The sequence below is a fragment of the Pleuronectes platessa genome, chromosome 16 (assembly GCF_947347685.1).
Source record: "Pleuronectes platessa chromosome 16, fPlePla1.1, whole genome shotgun sequence".
Taxonomy (NCBI): domain Eukaryota; kingdom Metazoa; phylum Chordata; class Actinopteri; order Pleuronectiformes; family Pleuronectidae; genus Pleuronectes; species Pleuronectes platessa.
In genome coordinates, this window is record NC_070641.1 from 2,597,655 (window position 1) to 2,618,504 (window position 20,850).

At 40.0% G+C, this 20,850-nt stretch overlaps 1 long non-coding RNA gene across 1 annotated transcript; it reads left to right on the forward strand.

The window, feature by feature from the left end:
* Nucleotides 1–931: 931 nt before the first annotated feature.
* LOC128458622 (uncharacterized) lies at nucleotides 932–4,847 on the forward strand. The gene is made up of 3 exons (XR_008342040.1): nucleotides 932–1,944; nucleotides 2,828–2,881; nucleotides 3,522–4,847. It is a non-coding gene; the product is annotated as an uncharacterized LOC128458622 (long non-coding RNA).
* Nucleotides 4,848–20,850: the final 16,003 nt, after the last annotated feature.

Here is a 20,850-nt window from a genome sequence, read left to right on the forward strand (position 1 = left end):
GATACAGAAGCTTGTGTTTTGATGGCGTTTAGTCACATTTTGACGCCTCGCCACGGTCACACGGTGTGGCGAAAAATTGATCTTTCAATAACTTTAGATCTCCATCTTGTTGTGATGACACTCGTCTAAATTTTCAGTTGATCTGATGAAAGCTCTCCAAGAAGTACTTGAAAATAAAAAACATGGAATATGGTCCAAATCGAAAATGGCGGGGTTCCTGTTGCGTTTTTCAAATTGCTCCGAGCGCGTTTTTTGTGCATCTGGTGATGATACACAACTGTCTTCAATTTCGTGAGGATCAGTGAATTCTAAATGAGGTGTTTCTCCATAAATGAGGGGAAGCTCTGTTGGTGGCGCTGTTGAGCCATTTTGCCACGCCCATTCTTTAAAACCATCTGAATATCTTCAAGGGAGGGGGGCTGATGATACACACATGTAGTTTGAGGGAGATGGACCCATGAACACGGAAGTTAAAGCGTTTTCGTGTGTCATGGCGAGCTGATGTGACGCCCCGCCACAGTCAGACAGTGTGACGAAAAGTTGTTTCTTTGATAACTTTAGATCTCCATCTTGTTGTGATGACACTCGTCTAAATTTTCAGTTGATGAAAGCATTATGAAAAACGCAACAGGAAGCCCGCCATTTTTGATTGGCTCTCTCTTCCCCGACCGCAACAGACTTGAAATTGCCTGTGCTCGGGCCCGTTAGTGCTACAACGTAGCCCTAGTTATTATTATTTTTCTTCGCTCAGTGAATTGGCTTTTTGAGGGCTTTAACGTGCTCAAAAAGTTTCTAAAGTGTACAGTAAATTAGAAATGTGCGCAAGTTTACGTATTCTGAAGTATTTAGGAACGGGTGTGTCAAAACCGCTCAATAGCGCCACCTACGGAAAAGCCCCTCATTTAGCATTCACCGATCCTCAAAAAAAACAAAGACTATTGTGTATCATGACTAGATGCACAAAAAAGTCCATCAGTGCATTATGAATAACGCAACAGGAAGCCCGCCAGTTTGACTTTAGTGGCCATTTTGGTCATATTCAATATTTTTTGTTTTAAGTACTCCTCCTACAGCTTTCATCAAATCAACTTACAATTTAGACGATCGTCATCACAACAAAATGGAGATCTAAAGTTATTGAAGGATTAAGTTTTAGCAAAACCGTCTGACCGTGGTGTGGCCTCAAAGTTTGATTAAACGCCATCAAAACACGGGCTCCTGTATCTTGGACATATTTTGTCCAATCGAGTCCAAACTATACACATAAGACAAGAGTCGCGACCTGAAGACATCGGTACAGAAATCGTGACTTAAAATCACAGCGTCCCCTGGTGGCAACAGCAAATGTCTTGTTTTTCTATGTGTTACAGTTTGATTCACTACTCGTAGGGCCTTCATTAAATCAACGTAAAAATTTGATGCATGTGTTCAAAACAAGATGAAGATCTAAAGTTAACGAAATTGCAACTTTTCATAATACTGTGTGACCGTGGTGTGGCTTCCAGTTTGAGGTATGAAAACATCTATATCTGGCAGATGTGCTGCAATATTTAGTCACTAGATGGCAGTGTCAGACCATAGTTTGTGTTATCTATGCATTAACAGACTGTGTTTACAGGGTGGCCAACTTTAGAGGAGAATTAAACCTTTTACAGCATTGCTCAAACTTTGGTTTTAGTCTCAATCGCTAAGTTCTTCCTTCATGACAACTCTGAGGGGGGTAAATTTGTTTTTAACTTCCTTGTTTAAGCGATATAGATGTTTGAAATTCACGTGACGCCACAGTGTAAGCTGTGCTGTGTGTTGTGAGTTCGGCTTTAACCAGGTACAAGTGAACGCCTCATGAAATGGCTTACACCCACATACCCAGTAAATTACACACTTTGATGTTCTGCTCCTTCTCCTGACGGTCACGGTAACGATGTCTGCGCCTCCGTTTCTGTGGTAAGTCACGTTAAGTATTTTATTTCGATGTGATTCGCAGGGTGCCTTTGAATCAGCCGTGATAGCTAAGGGACGCTAATCCGAGAGCTACATACCAGCTCAGTGTATATCAACGGGTTCGATGCGAATGCCAGCTGTTACCGAAACAACCGCCATGAACCCAGGTCCACCAAGCAGAGATAAGCGTTCGTTTATAAGGATGAATCTGAGACAGGAGACTGTGTGTCGGCTTCTTTTTCGCTAGCGCCGGAGGCTAACTAGCTCGCTAACAAGCAAGCTAACAATATCTTCGCATGGGTGCAGTAACTGTTCTTCGACTCGATTGGGGTTATTACCGACAAACACCGACATGAAACGACATGAGCGGGTCCACCCAGCAGATATAAGCGTTACTTTATGCGGATGACTCTGAGACAGGAGACTGTGTGTCGGCTTGTAAGTTAGTTTCGCTAGCGGGCTAGCGATGCTAACTGAAACCTGAGAAACCTGAGTGTTTAAAGTCACATCTGCATTGCAAGAGCAGCTGTTCAAAGGAGCAGTACGTGTCCTAAAGATCTTTCTTCAGAGTAGTGTTGTAACGTGTTACAGTGAAAAGTAACCGTGTCTCCCACCTTCAGTATTTAAATCGTTAATCTCAGACAGACTTCACTGAATTCTTTTGTTAAATATGAGTAAATCATAGCCTTGTAACTTTACTAGAACAGACAGTGTCATACAGAATTGTAGGCTAATATGCACTACCTATTTCCTAAGCTGAAATGATTATGATCTGATTAACTTTGAATTAATATTTTATAATTACCATGTAAAAGTCTGTTAAGCAGATAACATGGCACATGTATGACTTAACATATCTGTGTATTTGTGTTCAATGTTCCTCTAGGATGTCCAGCGTGAGACACAACTTGAATCCAACCAGACTGAACACTGACTCCAGGTACAGACCTGTTTTCATTACTTACAAAGTATTGCACATAATACATAATGTGTTAAATTATAATGCAATACTTTTAATTTGAAATAGCTCCATACTAAACATTCATTGTCATGGTAGTGCACGTTTTAATCCAAAAGCATATTCAAATACATAGTTGAATATCCACCGAAAATAAGAATACACACTTTGTTCATATGTAACTCTAATAAATACTGTATAAGTTATATTTTGCTCCGGAATTGAACTGTGTTAAAGCGGTTCACATGGAAAATATATGTTCAATTATGTGAAGGGTGATTTTCATTACTATTATACTAATGGAGATTTAGCACTTGCTACACATTGTAAGAGCAGCTGTGCAAAGGAGCACTACGTATCCTAAGGCTCTTTATTCAGAGTCACGGTGTTGATGTCCTGTCACGTGTTACAGTGAAAAATAACCGTGTCTACTAGTGTTTACATCGTTAATCTCAGGCAGACTTCCCTGAATTATTTTGTTAAATATAAATACATTATAGCCTTGTAACTTTACTAGAACAGACAGTGTTCATAGAGAATTTGAAAATGATGTACACTACCTATTTCCTAAGATGAAATGATTATGATCTGATTATTTTTATGTTTCCTCTCATTTTATTAGGGACGGACGAGCCTGAAGGAAACAGCTGTGATGACCAATTGACCATGTTTTGTCTCTTATGGCAAAGCAGAAATATTAAACACTGGGTTCTTATCTAAAGTGTATCAAATCAGAAAGCAAAAGATACACATTGTTGTTATAAGTTTTTATTATTTTAACCAACCATAATGAAGATAGAAATGAATTCTTATCCATGCCACTTAGCAATGACTGCCACCACCAAACAGTTGCAGGCCATCTTTATTTAAGGGAGGAATTTAGAAATGTTGTGTAGCTTCTGATGATGATGCAGTCGTCCACGTGTTGACCACCATGTTGCTGCTGACGACGTCAGGTGCTGCAGTTCCTCATCTATGAAGAGAAGAAACGAACTGTTAAAGAATGTTTTGAGTTGTGTATGAAGCACAACAGATTTCAGATAGAACCGTTGTACTGTGGTCTGGGTTTGTATCCTAATGGTTAAATGCACATATTTTAAGTCGCTTTTGATAAAAGTACTGAAAGAAATACAACATTGTAAAAATAGATAAAATGTCTTTCTACCTCATCTGTAATATTCAAGGTGATAATCTCCCACAGAGCTATTGATAACAGTCCACATCAAGTCTCTCCACTTCCCTCAGTGTGAAAACATAATTATATAATTAATTTGAGAACTGTTTACAACACTGATGTGTGGAGATTAAAATCATATCTAAACTGTCTAATTCACTGTAAAACTCCATGACATTCGCAGGCCATCTGTAGTTAAGGGAGCAACGTATGGAGTGATGTGTAGAGGGCAGAAACTTGGACTATGGGCAGAGAAGGTCTCTGGTTCGTCTCCGGTTCGACTCCACGGAGAGACAACAAAAGACAAACCTGGATTGATCTGTCCAAAAATCCAAGAGTCTCCCTACCCTCTCTAGTGCCCCTGAGCAAGGCACCTCACTCCCCCAACATCTACTCCGTGAGCGCCGTACATGGTCGCTCACTGCTCTGTGTGTCCTGCACCAGATGGGTAAAAAGCAGAGATTAAATTTCCCTACCTGCATGAGTGTGCCTTTGCATGTCTGTGCATTTGTTTGGGACGAATAAATGGATCTTAATCTTAATCTTTTAATCTTAATCAGTTGTCTTCCAGTTGACCAGCATGAAGCTGCAAATCTCCACCATGTTGCTGCTGAGGACATCAGGAGCTGCATTAATGAGGAGCAGAAGCGCACTGTTATGAATGTTTTGTGTTGTGTATGAAGCACCACATATTTCAGATAGAACCGATGTACTGGGGTCTGGGTTTGTATACTAATGGTTAAATGCACATACTTTAAATCGCTTTTGATAAAACGTGAGAAAGAAATACAACATTGTACACAGATAAAATGTCTTTCTACCTCATCTGTAATATTCAAGGTGATGATCTCCCACAGAACTGTTGATAACAGTCCACATCAAGTCTCTCCACTTCCCTCAGTGTGAAAACATAATTATATAATTAACTGGAGAAGTGTTTACAACACTGATGTGTGGACATTATAATCTTATCTATACTGTCTAATTGACTCTACAACTCCATGACAGACTAAATTAACGATGTGAAAATAGTAATGGTGGATATATCAGCCTGTATCAGAATAATGGTGAAGAATAGTTATTATCACATGCAACTTACACATGTAGCTGTTGATATTAACTTATTAAAATAAAACAAAGTCACAGTCAAACATACGACTCTGCAGTTAACTTGCTTCAATGTGTTCATTAGACGTGTTAAATAAACTAACTTTTATAACAATTTTATATTAAAAAAGCCTTGAGGCATGTAAGTATATGGTGCTAGTTAAAGCAATAGGTTTGGTTGTATGGTTTCAAGGTTACTTACCTCTAGTTCATAGAGCCTCCTGCTGGCTACAGGAAGTGAAGCAATAATCCTTGCCGCAGTGCACAAACGCATGCAACGCAGAGACGAGCGCTTGGTCATTGAACGTTCTCTCTTCACCGACCGCAACAGAATAGAAATTGCCTGTGCTCGGGCCCGTTAGTGCTACAACGTAGCCCTAGTTCAATAGTTACATTTTGTGTCTTGATCAAACCATGGTGTTACACTGACATCTGGTGCCTTAATATTGGCACTACAGGTGTAATTCAATATTAAGTCACTAGAGAGCAGTGTTGGACCATTAACTACAGACATGGTGTTTTCATTTTGTTTATCAAATTTATAAGCCTCACCACGGTCACACAGATTGATGAAAAGTTTAAATTTTGATAACTTTAGATCTTCATCTTGTTTTGTACACATGCATCAAATTTTTACGTTGATTTGATGAAGGCCCTACGAGAAGTGAGTCAAACTGTAAGACATAGAAAAACAAGACATTTGCTGTTGCCACCAGGGGACGCTGTGATTTTAAGTCACGATTTCTGTACCGATGTCTTCAGGTCGCGACTCTTGTCTTATGTGTATAGTTTGGACTCGATTGGACAAAATATGTCCAAGATACAGGAGCCTGTGTTTTGATGGCGTTTAATCAAACTTTGAGGCCACACCACGGTCAGACGGTTTTGCTAAAACTTAATCCTTCAATAACTTTAGATCTCCATTTTGTTGTGATGACGATCGTCTAAATTGTAAGTTGATTTGATGAAAGCTGTAGGAGGAGTACTTAAAAGAAAAAATATCGAATATGACCAAAATGGCCACTAAAGTCAAACTGGCGGGCTTCCTGTTGCGTTATTCATAATGCACTGATGGACTTTTTTGTGCATCTAGTCATGATACACAATAGTCTTTGTTTTTTTTGATGATCGGTGAATGCTAAATGAGGGGCTTTTCCGTAGGTGGCGCTATTGAGCGGTTTTGACACACCCGTTCCCAAATACTTCAGAATACGTAAACTTGCGCACATTTCTAATTTACTGTACACTTTAGAAACTTTTTGAGCACGTTAAAGCCCTCAAAAAGCCAATTCACTGAGCGAAGAAAAATAATAATAATAATAATCTTTTCAATTTCAATAGGTCCTCTCACCGATTTCGGTGCTCGGGCCCTAATAATAATCTTTTCAATTTCAATAGGTCCTCTCACCGATTTCGGTGCTCGGGCCCTAATAATGCCTACAATTTCAATAGGGCCTCTCACCATTCGGTGCTCGGGCCCTAATTAAAGTGCTTGACAAATAGAGATTAAGGTCCACTGGACCGAAAGTAAAATAAATGTTGGGGGCTTTCCTACTATGCAAGGCCACGAAGACCGTGTATGCAATAAGAGAGGGGTGGGATTGTTTATATGTGGAAGGATTTATGAAGTGAAGGCAGAAAAAGAGCATTTTCCCAATTGTTTTAGGGAAGAAGAGAAAATACCTTGGTTAGCTGCAGAAGTTGCAGCTTCTATCCTGAATTAATGAGCTGAATAGAGTGCGGGCGATAAATTGTTTTTAATTAGACTCCTTTAAGATGGCAAAGATGTGATCATCTGCTGCAGGAATAAAAGGAAACGTAATTTGGGCAATTCAAGATCTTCGGAGAGATCCGATAACAAGAGGACGACATTAAGTTTGTCTGTTCACACCTGGTGTTAAAATGTGTCCTGAATTTGTCTTCTGTGACCGCTTAAAGGGGACATATTTTGAAAATTCCACGTTTGTAGTGCCCTCTACATGTTAATTTGGGTATCTGGAATGTCTACCGTCCCAAAAACTCTGAAAAAAACAACTCCCGCGATTTGTTGTGGTTCCTCTATGTCAGAAACTATACGCTAGAGTGCGTCGAATGGGATTACGACCAGAATTGACGTCACAGTCAATTTAGACTGATACCAATTTAGACTGATACCAATTTAGGAAAAGTATCAGTCAATATGTGCTTATCAGTTTAAATGTTGAGGTGGTTGCTCGAATGTATGATCACTTGTATAACACGTCACTGACTGGCGGATTTGTCCGCCAGAAAAAGGCTACGAGGAGCCGCAGTGGCTATGTAAATAAACAATCGACGAAGAAGAAAGAACGAGTCTCTAAGGTCGTCTTCGACAAAAAAAATTACTCCGCCTAGTGTACTGGCGGGGTATTGCTTTGTAAGAGGCGCAACGCTTGGGGAAGCATGAATGACAAAGAGTCCTGCGACAAAGCTGCGTGAAAAGCCGCCGACGCAGTTGCAGAAGCTTGCGCCGGCCATAAGTCAGAGGAATCTGCACTGCCCTCACTCTCCATTCGTGCGGGGTCCGGGAAGTCTAAAGCCACTACCAAGCTACCCATTCCGAAGCTTGCAAACTAATCACATCCACCATAGTCATCATCTCAATGGAGCACTGATATAGGGGCATGTGGATGGGGGCTGAGAGCCATAATTTGAACACATTTTCTAAACAGAGGGCCAGTGCAGTGTGTATGCTGACATATACCAAAACTGCCCCTGATGGCTGTCCCGGCAGTGTGTGAGTGATGCACGATGGAAAAAGGGCTGCCCATAGATGGACTGTATAAATATGTGTGTGAATGCATAAAGGTAAAACTGCTTTAAAAAGCTTTGAGTTGTCATCAAGACTAGAAAAGTGATGTATAAATAAAGACCATTTACATTACAACCCACATTTAGATATACTCCTAAATACACATATAAAGGGACATTACAAAAGAAGCAAAAAAAGGGAGAGGAAAAAAGGAGGAAAGAAAAGGAAGATAAACAAGATATTATTAAAATAAATGATTTCTTATATATTGGTTATATTATTACGTGATTATTGCTTTTTGATTTATTTATTTGCTACTTGTTATTGCTGTTGTTGTCTATCAAAAGCTAGCATCCCGCTTGAACATATCCATGACCATCCAACATTAGGTTGTATTAGGTAATTTCAAAACACAATCCATGCTTGATTAGGACAGGCTCTGTCAGGAACATAAATGCGAAAGAACATATTTCCTGCCACTACAGGTGTCGTCATTGTTCATATGCATGGTAACATCTAAAATCCATCTTTTAGTAAGATAGGTTTAAATAACATGTAACAGTATTTACATGTTTAAAACGGAGGGTAGAAGTAATAATTCCCCCTTTAACCACCCCATCTAAAATCCTCCACCGAATAAAAATACAGCCAGTTATATTCTCACTGTCTGGGTAATGGCCTCCTTATCTAAGCTCTGAGTAGTCTGGAATTAAAGGAAAGTGAAATACAAGCATGCATACAAACCACTGTCAACAAGATAAAGCCAGTTAATGGGAAGCTAATTATTTGTGCAGCAGCAATCTGGTTCCCTTCCATTCCTACCTAAGGCATTCTCAATCCAACAAGTCATATCCTGATTTATTAACAAGACACCCCAAGCTCCTGTGAACCATGTGATTGGGTCTGAGCATCGGTCCTGCCAGACTGCACCGCAATAGGAATATGTCAGCTGTAAGAGTTTAGGCAATTAAAGAAGAAACCTTTATTTACACATGCAGTACACATCAGAATAAAAATATTACAATTAAATGAGCTGTGGTGATTCATCTAAATCAGTGATTTTCAACCTTTTTTGAGCCGCGGCACATTTTTTACATTTACAAAATCCTGGGGCACACCACCAACCAAAATGACACAAAATGACACTCTATGGCCTAACACAGTACATATAATACATATATTTAGTAATACAGTTTCTAAATATATTAAAAAGCACTATTTTAAATTATTTCAGCCCTTCATTACTCTTATCTTTTAATGAGCACAAATTGAATCAGATTTATGAAACAATCTTTGATTTAACTTAACTTTATTTAACGGAGACATATTATGCCCATTTTACCACAGTTGATATGGTTCCTTGGGGTCTTAATGAAATGTCTGTAGCATATTTTGGTCAAAATACCACAAGGACCATTTAAAACAAGACCTTTTTACCCTGTCTAAAACAGCCCTCCTCAGATTGACCTGTTTTGAGTGCCAATAGTTACTCCAGCCGTTTACCCGCGCTTCATTGAATTTCTTCACTTTGACATTCAGAGCACTGGGCAGAAATCACGGCGCGTCAAAACCGACCGTGGGCCTTCGCGATGCTTTGTTTTAATTAAACAGTCGGATTCCCCTGGTCCGCACCAGTTCTAAGTCAGCTGCTAGGCGCCAGCCGAGGCGCACCGCCGGAGGGGGCCCCCCGCGTGAACGGAGGGTTTCTCCAGCGGGCGCCGTAGCTGAGGTGATCCACGAAAAAGGGCCCGACACACGTCCAGAGTTGCGCCCCCAATTGCCGTACCCGGTCCCCGCCTTCCACACCGGCGATAAAACGATAAAATGTAATTTATAATAGTTAAATTTATTCTGTATGGAGTGTATCATGTATTAAATGCAGTTTAATTCTTGGTTAGTTGTATTCTTGCATCTGTCTGTTCTTACCAACAAGTTGAAAATGTATGAAACTACATAAATTTGCTTCCTTGTATAATTTTGCATATTTATTTTATGATACCTTTCAATATGGAATTGAATGCTTGATTATTCGACTAAGAAATGCTAAAAAAATTTGATAATTATTTATTACATACAAAATTCTGTTTTTTAGTAATCACAGAAATGCCTTAAAATGTTATTACAAGCTATACCCCGAAATGACATGTCCTCATTTCCTGACGAATACACAAATGTTGGTTGAACAGGTAGCAAACAACCTTTCAAATTTTCTGAACATTTTTTCAAGATACAATCTTGAAAAATTCCCCCAGGTTAAAGGCTCAGTAAAGACATGATCAGAACAGAAGCTTTGTTCACACAGCCTTCACTTTCTGTTCAACAGCCTTGTCCTGATAAATAAAAAAAACTTGCAAATGTGCATAGAAATGATTTTTATTTTCGATGACGCTATTATATAATTGTTCAAATAAAACTGACAATGACTTAGTAAAGACTGTTAATTGTATAAAAAGTCCCTTGATATATCACTAAAACTCACTGAAAACTCTCACATTGCAACTGTCACTTGAAACTGAAATGTGTACTTTACCTTAAAGTTATTCTTACTTTTTTTCAATGGATATTATGTATTTGTATTATAATATATGGGTGTGAATCAGTTCCATTTGAATTTGATCAATTCTAAGACTGACATTGGTATTAGACTACTTTTGTGCTGTTCTATCATTGTTATAGTAATCCTTTTTTCACTTACTTTTGTGTTGCTTTGAAAAGTACATATGAATCACTCAATTGCAAAAGAGTATAATGCATAGTGAAACTGAGGAGATGCAGCTGTGCATTTATTACACATCAATCGAAAACTTGAATAATTATACATACCAATCAGTTTAGTTACAAGTTATGTTAGCAAGCACTGACTGGTTAGACAAACAGCCAGTTAATGCTAGCTAACATTAATCTGTTGGATACATGGATGTATAGTGGTCACATCTACAGTAAAGTTGTTTTCAGACATGACCTGCAGGTGTATCCGATGAATCGGCTACTGAGTTCACCCACTTTTGCTCTGCACAAATGTGTTCACAGCATCAAATCCTCCAAATTATTCAGACGACAAGTGGAGCTGCTGGGTGCAGCAGACAGAGGAAGGAAGTAACATATTAACTCTACAGCTTGGATCAAGTGACTTTTTCTTGACAACACACAGACACCACTGTCAGCTCTTCTCACAACAAACTCTATACTTCGGTGTGTTTTATATGTATGACACAGTTTTTTCATTTGGAGATGGTTTTTGCGCGATAAAAGCGTCATCAACCCCCCGAATTGCTCGCTGTGAATCTAGCTTGGGATCACCTGCCGTGTTCACACATAGATTTCTCCTGGATTTCTGCAGTCTTTATGCGAGGAGGCCAAGCGGAGAAAGTCCACAGAGAGTTTGGAGTGTTTCACTCAGACATTTGCCTTCACACGTGCAACTCCTCTGGAGAAAATACGGAGGGACTGCAGAGTTTAGTGCATGTCTGAAAGCAGCCACAGTTTTCCAACCTGTATTTGGATGTTATAATATATAACATGTTAAGGAAGGAAGGAAGGCAGGCAGGCGGGCGGGCGGGCGGGCGGTTAATCAAGACCCCAACTCCAGTGCACCAGGCCCTCATCCGCAATAAGAGACGCACCTGCACACACATGAAAAGAGAGAGAGAGAAACTAGGAGGCAGAGGCCGTGACATATCATTTTATTCAATTAATTCAATTACTCTCAACATGTATAATTCATTCAAAGAGTCGCACAAAACCATGCAGAATTTCTAAACTAACTCTAAACACGCCCTGCAGAGAATATCCAGAGAAAACCTTTCTCCGAAGGTTGCCTTTCACACATGCACAACCCAGCTGGAGATTCTTTGCTCAGATGTGATAAAAAAAAAAAAAAAACACTCCACAGGATTAAGGTGAGGGGTGGGGCAGGAGGAGGCAGGTGTAACATTTATTTTATACTTTTTGGAGATCACATGATGTTGTTTACAGCACATCGACAGCAGCATCAGCTCTTCAGACAACAAATTGTCTTTACATCTCGATCTGTGCCTTCTATGTGTCCGGCTCCAATTACTGCATTCTATCATTGATCCAATCAGGTTCAGCATCTTGCCCAGCATCTTCGGCATTGGCTGGGATTCCAGCTGCCGACTTTCTGATTGGAGGACGACCACTCTACCCCTCAGCCACAGCCACCAATCATCAGCCCAATGCATGACTGAATGAAGCATATATCTGTGGAGAACAGGGAAAAATACACTGAGTAATAACACTAGACAACTTTAAAATTGAAGTACCATATTCTTCAATATCTTATATGTCACATTAAAGATAAATTTCTCAAGAAAGAAAATTAAATTATCTTGCCCAGTAATGATTTATGGTAGATAATCAAATACGATTTTAGCCCCAAATCTGCTTCAAATGATGACTCTTTTACCTGTAACTATATAAATAAATAAAACCTCACATTATATCAATGATTTTAACATTTAATATGTCAACTCACAGAAAATGATCTTCATTGTTGGTTGCTGATGGATTTTGTATAAATACGTTTACTATTTCAAGCTCCATGACTTGCTAGCTTACTATAAGTAAAGTTATAGAACTAATGTGCTTGTTCTCAGAGCCCAGAGGCATGATGGGATTACATGTAACATTGTATATTCAAATTCTTTCTGACCATGTGCCAGGTGGGCAACTCCAATCGCACTGAACGGGTGGCATTTTTAGTCTGGTATCCAGAACTTAAAATACATCAATGACCAAAACTCAAATATATTGATGACTTACATTGGAAAACAATGACAAGTGAGTCCCTGCTAAAGACGGAGGCTGACATTGATTGACATGGTGAGTCACTCCAGTCTATTGTTTGACATTTTTGTAGTCGGCTTTACTTTGTCCTCCACTGTCAGTGCTTTCTTTCCTCTTGTCATTTTTCTCCACCGGTTGTCATTCAGTCTTTCTTTTCCATTCATAACATTGAAATCATTTGACAGAAGCTGGCATTACATCATTCGCTTGTATTTCCTTGTGTTTGGCTTCTGTCTTTTCACAGTCATCCAAATTCAGCCTGTTTCATCTTTAGGGTTCCTCTCTTTGTCCTTCCTACTCTCCTTTCTCTGAGGTATCTGGTGGGGATTAAAGTTTATTGGAGGAGTGTGTCATTCTAAGACTCACTTATTATACATTCCACGGAGTTTAATGTAACAGCCCAGTCAAGACTGAGCTGACACATCAAGTGTCCTCTTATTGACAAGTTTAAACTCAGTGGGAAGTAAATTTTGTCTAAAAGTGTCCAAGCAATGGATTGTCAAATTTGGCTGCGAAAAATGACGGACCCGACAAATAGGCATTTTATTTGTTAAGTGTCATTGGGCAAGATACTGAACACTAAACTGCCCCTGGCTGTGCTGGCAGTGTGTGAGTAATGTGTGATGGAGAAAGAGCGTCATATAGATGCACTGTATGAATGTGTTGGGGAATGTGCAAATGGAAAAACTGTAGTGTTTAACGCTTGATGAGAGGTCATGAAGACCAAACATGCTTGAAATAACTACAGACCATTCACCGTTTATCATTTTGGCTGGTATGTAATCTAAATGAGACAGTGTGAATTAGAAGAACCAAAACATAATAAAGACGCTATTTTTTAAAACAACATGCACCAGGCTAATTAAAAATTTGCATTTTGTTCATCTGGGAGGAAAATTAACCAGATAAAAAAAAAAAAATCAATAAAGGATTAAATGATTACAATTGTCATAACTTTCCAGGGCTGTAAAGTCCCACGTGTATTTCCCCTGATAAATATTCTAACTTGAATCCCTGGATGATATCTCATCCCTCACTGGTACCCTAAACAATACCTCCAACACAGCTCCTTGCATTTTCATTTAGGGCTGTTCAGTGTGACTGCCTGTAGAGTATAACCCGGCTTCAGATGAGTGGCACACGATGAAAAATCAATCAATCAATCAAATTTTATTTGCACAGCCCATATTCACAAATTACAATTTGTCTCATAGGGCTTTAACATAGTGTGACATCCTCTGTCATTAACCATCAACAAGAGTAAAAAAAAACTACTAAAAAACATTTTAACAGGGTAAAAAGTACATAGAAACCTCAGAGAGCCACATGTGAGGGATTCCTCTCCCAGGACGGACAGAAGTGTAATAGATGCCACCTGTAAAGGAGAAGATCAGAAAGATAAGAGTATTTGCAGCATTGATTAGATTAAACACTTTGTAGCATAACTGAAGGTCAATGAATTGATGGACTATTGTCAGTAATGTTCGAGTATCTGAGGAGAAATACTATATTTTAAGCAGTCTTGTTGTAATCCTAGTCTATGGTCAGCAGCCACCAAGATCAGGATCCAACATCAAGATCAGATGCCACTATAGTCTACAGTCATTGTCAACTACTGCCATCAGGATCCACCATCAGATTCCAACACAATGCAGAATCCGCCAATACGATAACAATCTCTGATACAAGATCCACAGATCATAATCCACGATATGGCCACAGCCCAGCCCTGGATCTGAGGACAATACGGTAAAGTGACTCTGGGGAAGAAGTCAAGTCTGTAACAGATCCACCGAAAGATGGTCGAGACTTGACTGATGTTCTGGTCGTTTATTCAAACCGTCCTTGTAACACGTACATCTTAATACAACTTTGAACAACTTAGAAATACCGTAAGAAATTGTGCTTCCTCGGAGGGTCGCTAAACATAAATCTTTTTCTACGAGAAGTCCTCGTCATCACAGCAAGTCCGCAACTCCATCGGAACCGTTTAAAAATAAAATCGCGTAACATTTTCACAATAAAATAACAGAAAGACACTTCTGGCGATATAAACAATAACAACATACTCAGTAACATGTATTGATGAGGTATTCATTTTTTCGATGTGATAAGGATGGAGAAGAGGAAGGAGAAGCTGGAAAGAGAAGCTCTGTGTGTCATGTGCCCCCGACATTCTAGACCTATATAGCAGCATAACTAAGAGCAGGTCTTAGACAAGCCTGTACCAGCTCTAACTATAAGCTTTTACCGTAAAAGAAGGTTTTAAGCCTACTCTTAAACGTACAGATGGTGTCTGCCTCCCGAACTGAAAGTGTGAGATGATTCCATAGGAGAGGAGCTGGATGGCTGAGAGCTCTGGCTCCTCCTCTACTTTTAGAGACTTTAGGGACAACAAGTAAGGCTGAATTCTGGGAGAGAAGTGCTCTAGTGGGTTGATAGGGTACTAACAGCTCTTTAAGGTATAATGGTGCCATATTATTAAGGGCCTTGAAGGTGAGGAGGAGATTCAGTCAGGACACGTTCTGCAGCATTTTGGACAAGCTGCAGAGTCTTTAAAGACTTACTGCTGGAGCCTGATAATAAGGAATAACAATAATCCAGTCTCAATGTAACAAAAGGCGTGGACTATTTTTTCTGCTTATTTTTGAGAAAGACATATCGGATTTTTAAGATATAATGCAAGTGGAAAAAGGCGTTCTGAGGGACAGCTGGCAGGTCAGGGGCGATTTGGGCGCCACCTAGTGTCTAAACTGAGAAGTGCAATTCAGTGGGCCATAGTCCATTACATTAAATTACATTACATCACATTTAGCTGACGCTTTTATCCAAAGCGACTTACAATAAGTCAAGCCCGAGAGTACAAACCCAGAACAACAAGAATCAAGAAAGTACAATTTCTTGGAAAATAAATAAAAACTACAAAGTGCTATAAGTAAGTGCCATTTAAGTGCTACTAAATGTTAGTTTAAAAAATTTTTGGTATTTTTTTTTTTTTTTTTGGCTACGTGAGCCGTAATTTGGACAACCCTGCAATAAACCCCGACTGAAAGTTTTCATATACATTACTTTCCTGGAGAAACTCACACAGCTGATTGGCTTCAACCTTCTCAAGGATTTTAGACAGGAAGTGGAGGTTGGATATCAGTCTGTAGTTGGCTAAAACCTCCAGGTCCAGGGTGGATTTTTTGAGAATGGGTGTGATTACAGCTAGTTTAAAGGACTGTGGTACATATCCTGCTGATAATGAGAGATTGATTGTGTTCAGTAGCTTACTATCAGTTAGGGGCAGAATTTCTTAGGTGGAATTGTTAGTAGTTTTGCAAGAACAAAAGTTTAATAATGGTCCTGTTCAACAGGATGAGTCAGCGATCAGTGTTCAAATCCGACCAAAGCATGATGTAGTTAATGTAAGTTTCACTTTGAAGCTTCACTGAATTTGTGTTACCCTTTATATTGAAATACTTTGTATCTACATCGGAGATGGGGTGGGGGGGGGTCCTCTCTATGGAGGCCGCCATGTTTCTTGTAGTAGCCCAAACTGGACAAACTAAACACCCTTTGAGTTTTTATTAAAACTAAAGTTTACCACAGGTTCTCTTTCATGTTTGGAAGGGGAGGGTGAGGTGAGGGGTATTCAGCTGCCACATGCTACTCGAACACGTCCTATTGTCTGTTTACCGTTTCCTTTGCAATGGGAAAATCCGGTTAACAGGCCATGTTCATGTTTTATTTAGGACCTTCTTTGTTTTTTCATATACATTTCTTATTCTTCCCTCTATTCTGCTTCTTTTTGTATCATTGTTTGATCTCTCTTGCTTAGCACCGTCCCTACACTCCCTGTATTGCTGTCTCTCCCTGCCTCTGTTTTTCTGTCCACTATAGCAAGCCCAAGGCTTACGCAGACAATTGTTCAGGGCCCATGACCCCCAAGTCCTTAAATGAGCAAATAATCAATGTCCCACTGTACATTTTCGTGACTACTTAAGTGACAGTTATGTTATGTGCTATTTTCACATTTTAATTGTTAGTATTCAAAAGAAAAGCTTATCCCATCCCTGGCCTCTATTTTTTTCTCTCATTTCTCAGAAACCATTTCCTCTCTCCCAGCACGCTTTCAGAATAATGTGTGACTGTTATCAATCTGTCTCTCTGAGTGTGCCCTATATAATGTGAGAAGCACTTATCAATCTCTCCGTCTCAGAGTGACTTTCTGAATTATATGAAAACGAATGCTCCTCCATTAAATAGTTCTTATTACCTTCTACCCTCAGCAGACTCAGACTGAAGTCATCACAAGAAACAAAGACGGAATTCCCACCCTGTGTTTGTATGCAACCACCAACCAGTGCAGTGTCAGTCCCTCCAGATTCCTGACATGTTGCATTCACAATAATATGAGGTCACTGTAACCTTTGACCTTTTACTTCTGAAATCGAATCAGTTTCTCTTTTACTCAAAATGTGAAGAAATTCCTTAAAGACAGACTTGAGATATCATGTTCAAGAGGCCATGAATATGTTATGTGACCTTTGACCTTTGCCATTTGACCACCTGAATCTAATGAGTTCCTCTGTTAGTCTGAATGAACGCTTGTACCATATTTGAAAAGATTCTCTTGAGGCGTTTTTAACAAAAAGGGAATTTACCAGGGTGAGGGTCAAATGATCACGTTTTGTATGAATGTAGTGTTTTGTGATTTAATTCTCACAGATTTGATATTTTCTTTAATTACAGACTCAGTCGTTGTGAACTCTCAGAGACTCACTGAGAAGTCGAGCTCTCAGCTCTGAAGTCAGACAACTCACATCTGAGAGAACTGGTTCTGAGTGTAAACGGGCTGCAGGTTTCAGAAGTGAAGCTGCTGTGTTCTAGACTGGAGAGTCCAAACTGTCAACTTGTAGCAGATAGGAGAAAACTAAAGGACAGAATGGCCCTTTAGGCCTCAACAGGAAAAGGAGGGGCGAGGGAGATAATAAAGTTCACACGCCTGTGAGGAAAGAGGAGAGGGAAAACTCAAACAGAGGCAGCATGGAGTTGAAGCATGTGAAGTGAGAGTAACTGGGAAGCAGTGTTAATTTTGGCAGCTATTTTTGATTTAGTCTTAGTCTTAGTCTTCTGACGAAAATGCATATTAGTTTTAGTCACATTTAGTCATTTTTATCCTTCTTAGTTTTAGTCTAGTTTTAGTCGACGAAAACAAATTACATTTTAGTCTAGTTTTAGTCGATGAAAACGAATTACATTTTAGTCTAGTTTTAGTCGTATTTAATAGCCACATTAAATCCTTTCTTCTTTTGAAATAAATAAAAACATTTAGCTGCAGCCTAATAGCTTAAAAATATATATTTAGTTTTAAATGTGAAAACAAAAAGTGAGAGCAGGTCGGGCTGGAGGTGAACACAGATATTGAAGCTCGGTACAACCTACTGCAGCTTCTGCTCTGATCAATAAGCTGCTGCGCTGATCTCTGAGCAGCTGAGACCAGAGAAACTCTGTGTTTTCACTGTTTCCATAGTTAAGAAGCAGCCAGTCAGTCAGTGAGTGGCTTCTTCATGTGAACGAGCTCTGATCTTGTGTCTCTGAGCGAGTGAGCGGGGCGGGGGGCGGAGCCTCGGTACCGGTGCGCTATCTGGCGCACACACACACACACACACACACACACAGACACACACACTCACTCGCCCGCTCCTGATACTTCATGACGGCCTGATACGATGATGTTTAAAAAATTATTGTGACTTAGTCAACCACCAACATTTTCGTCTCATCTCGTCTTGTCAACGAAAGTTAAAATAGATTTAGTCATAGTTTTTATTTTCAAAGATCCGTTTTCGTTACGTCTTCGTCATGGAAAAAAGATCGTTAACGAATATTTTTCGTCATAGTTTTCGTCAACGAAATTAACACTGGTGGGAAGGAGATCTAAAAAACAGAACTAGTTTCGGGAAAGTTGATCCAAGAATTGATTGGATTTATTGCCCCAACGTCCTGGACCATGGGGAAAAGAAGCTGATCCCTGGAGCCTGAAGTGGATGTTCAACCCCGTCTTACCTGCTGGGATTGGAACGTGATTCCCTCTGTCCTGGATGAAACTAACAAGATAAGTCTGCCTTTTGAAACTCTCCTGGCTTCACAGAGTCTCTTGCCTCTGGAAAATTCCCCCCTCATCTTCCCTCCACCTGGAGATTAAAGGCCCTCCAAAAAAGAACAGACATTTCCCTTACTTTACTTTTCATTGGACCACAACACCCCCCCCCCCACACACACACACACACAAACTAACACTTGAGCATGAACACCTAATGGAACTTTCTTTCATATGTTTAGTGAATGGACGGTTAATTGTTCTTATTTGGAAATTAATTTGATTACATGGAGTACTGGATATTTTGGTCAAAATTTGTTCTTTGTCTGTTTATCCATCGTACCTATTTGATTTGATGTTAACTTAAGTGAATAATTCAATTGAATATATATTGATTAACCGAATTTATTGTTTGTGATTTCTTTTTTTTTATATGTCTTTCTTAGTCAGGTAAATGAGGTATCCGGGTTTACTCTCGTAGCGGGAGATATTATTAATTTTGACAGGTGAAGAATTCCTGTCTGGAGCCCAACTCTTTTATTTTTTTGAGACTCTGAGGTCCTTAAATCCATGTTAACTTTTCAGACTTTTCTTCTTATTGGGTCATTATTTATTATAATTGTCTCAGTTCTGCTGTTCTCACTGTCCCTCAGTCATCTGTCACTCACCCAACCTGTCAGTCATGTCGACGTCATCAACTTCATTCACCTGAACTCACCTGCTCCTGATCACTGAGAAAGTGTCAGTAAATAGCATGTGGACTGAGGCCGAGCACTCGTCCTCCTCAGGTTTTCAAAATAAGACACATGAATGAAACAATGGTCCATCATGTCTGATCTGATATTTATCTTCAGGTCACAGACTGGACTGAGGTCCGCCGCATGTTGAGAGTCTGTGTTGACATGATGACGATCCACAACAACAGGAGGACACATTCAAATATTCATATTTCTTCATCCAGGTTTTGTGGCTGCAGTCTGTCAGCGATCAGCTGTTCTTCTCTGGCTTCAGCTCTGAGGTCAAACCCCTCTCATCTGAGAGAACTAGATCTGAGCTACAACAACCTGCAGGACTCAGCAGTGAAGGAGCTGCTTGAGTTCAGGCTGTCGACTGGAGACTGTGAGGTCAGTAGATGGTTGGAGTCAGTCCGCGCTGCTTTCATCATTATTTTACTAAACACAGTCAGTAGCCTATCACAGTACAGATCCAGGGTCTGTGCTACCAATCAGGATTTGTGGTTATCAGGTTAACTTCAGGTTTAGTTTTTTCATTCCTACGAAGCTTGCCCACTTCTTAACGAGGTAAATCACCATGGTAACTTCTGATGAACGGCTAACCTGCTCCAGGTTAAGTTGGAGATCAACTCATATAAAAGCTCCGCCCACTGACCACAGTTACTCTACACTGTTGTGTGGTGCACACTCTCCTTAAAGGGAAGGATAATTGAAGTTTAAATCAACTGGTTGGTTAAGTTGATCTCTAACTCACCCAGTACCTCTTAATCTCTCCAGACTCATCCTGTCACCAAAACACCTAATGCACTCAGTCAGCTTCCTGAAAATAGGTCCATGTGTTTTTATTGAGTAGTGATGACAGAGGTTTCCACCACAGTGTGTGTCCTCAGAGCCAGTGAGTCAGTGTGTGTCCTCAGAGTCAGTGTGTGCAGTGGCGGTTTTGGGCACGGGCGAACCGGGCACCTTTTCATGTCACGTGGGGAGCACGTTGTGCATATGTTTCGCAAACGCTGAACTTAACGAATCAGTTTTCATATTATTAACGTGAACGTAACGATGAACGTGAGTGAACGTCACGTAAATTTTTTAAATCATCACCGTATCAGGCCATCATGAAATACCGTGAGTGTGTGTGGTCTGTGTGTGTGTGTGTGTGTGTGTGTGTGTGTGTGTGTGTGTGTGTGTGTGTGTGTGTGTGTGTGTATGTGTGTGTGTAGCGAGCGCTCCGGTCCCGGGCATAGACTGTATAGGTCCCGGGTCCCGGGGCTCCGA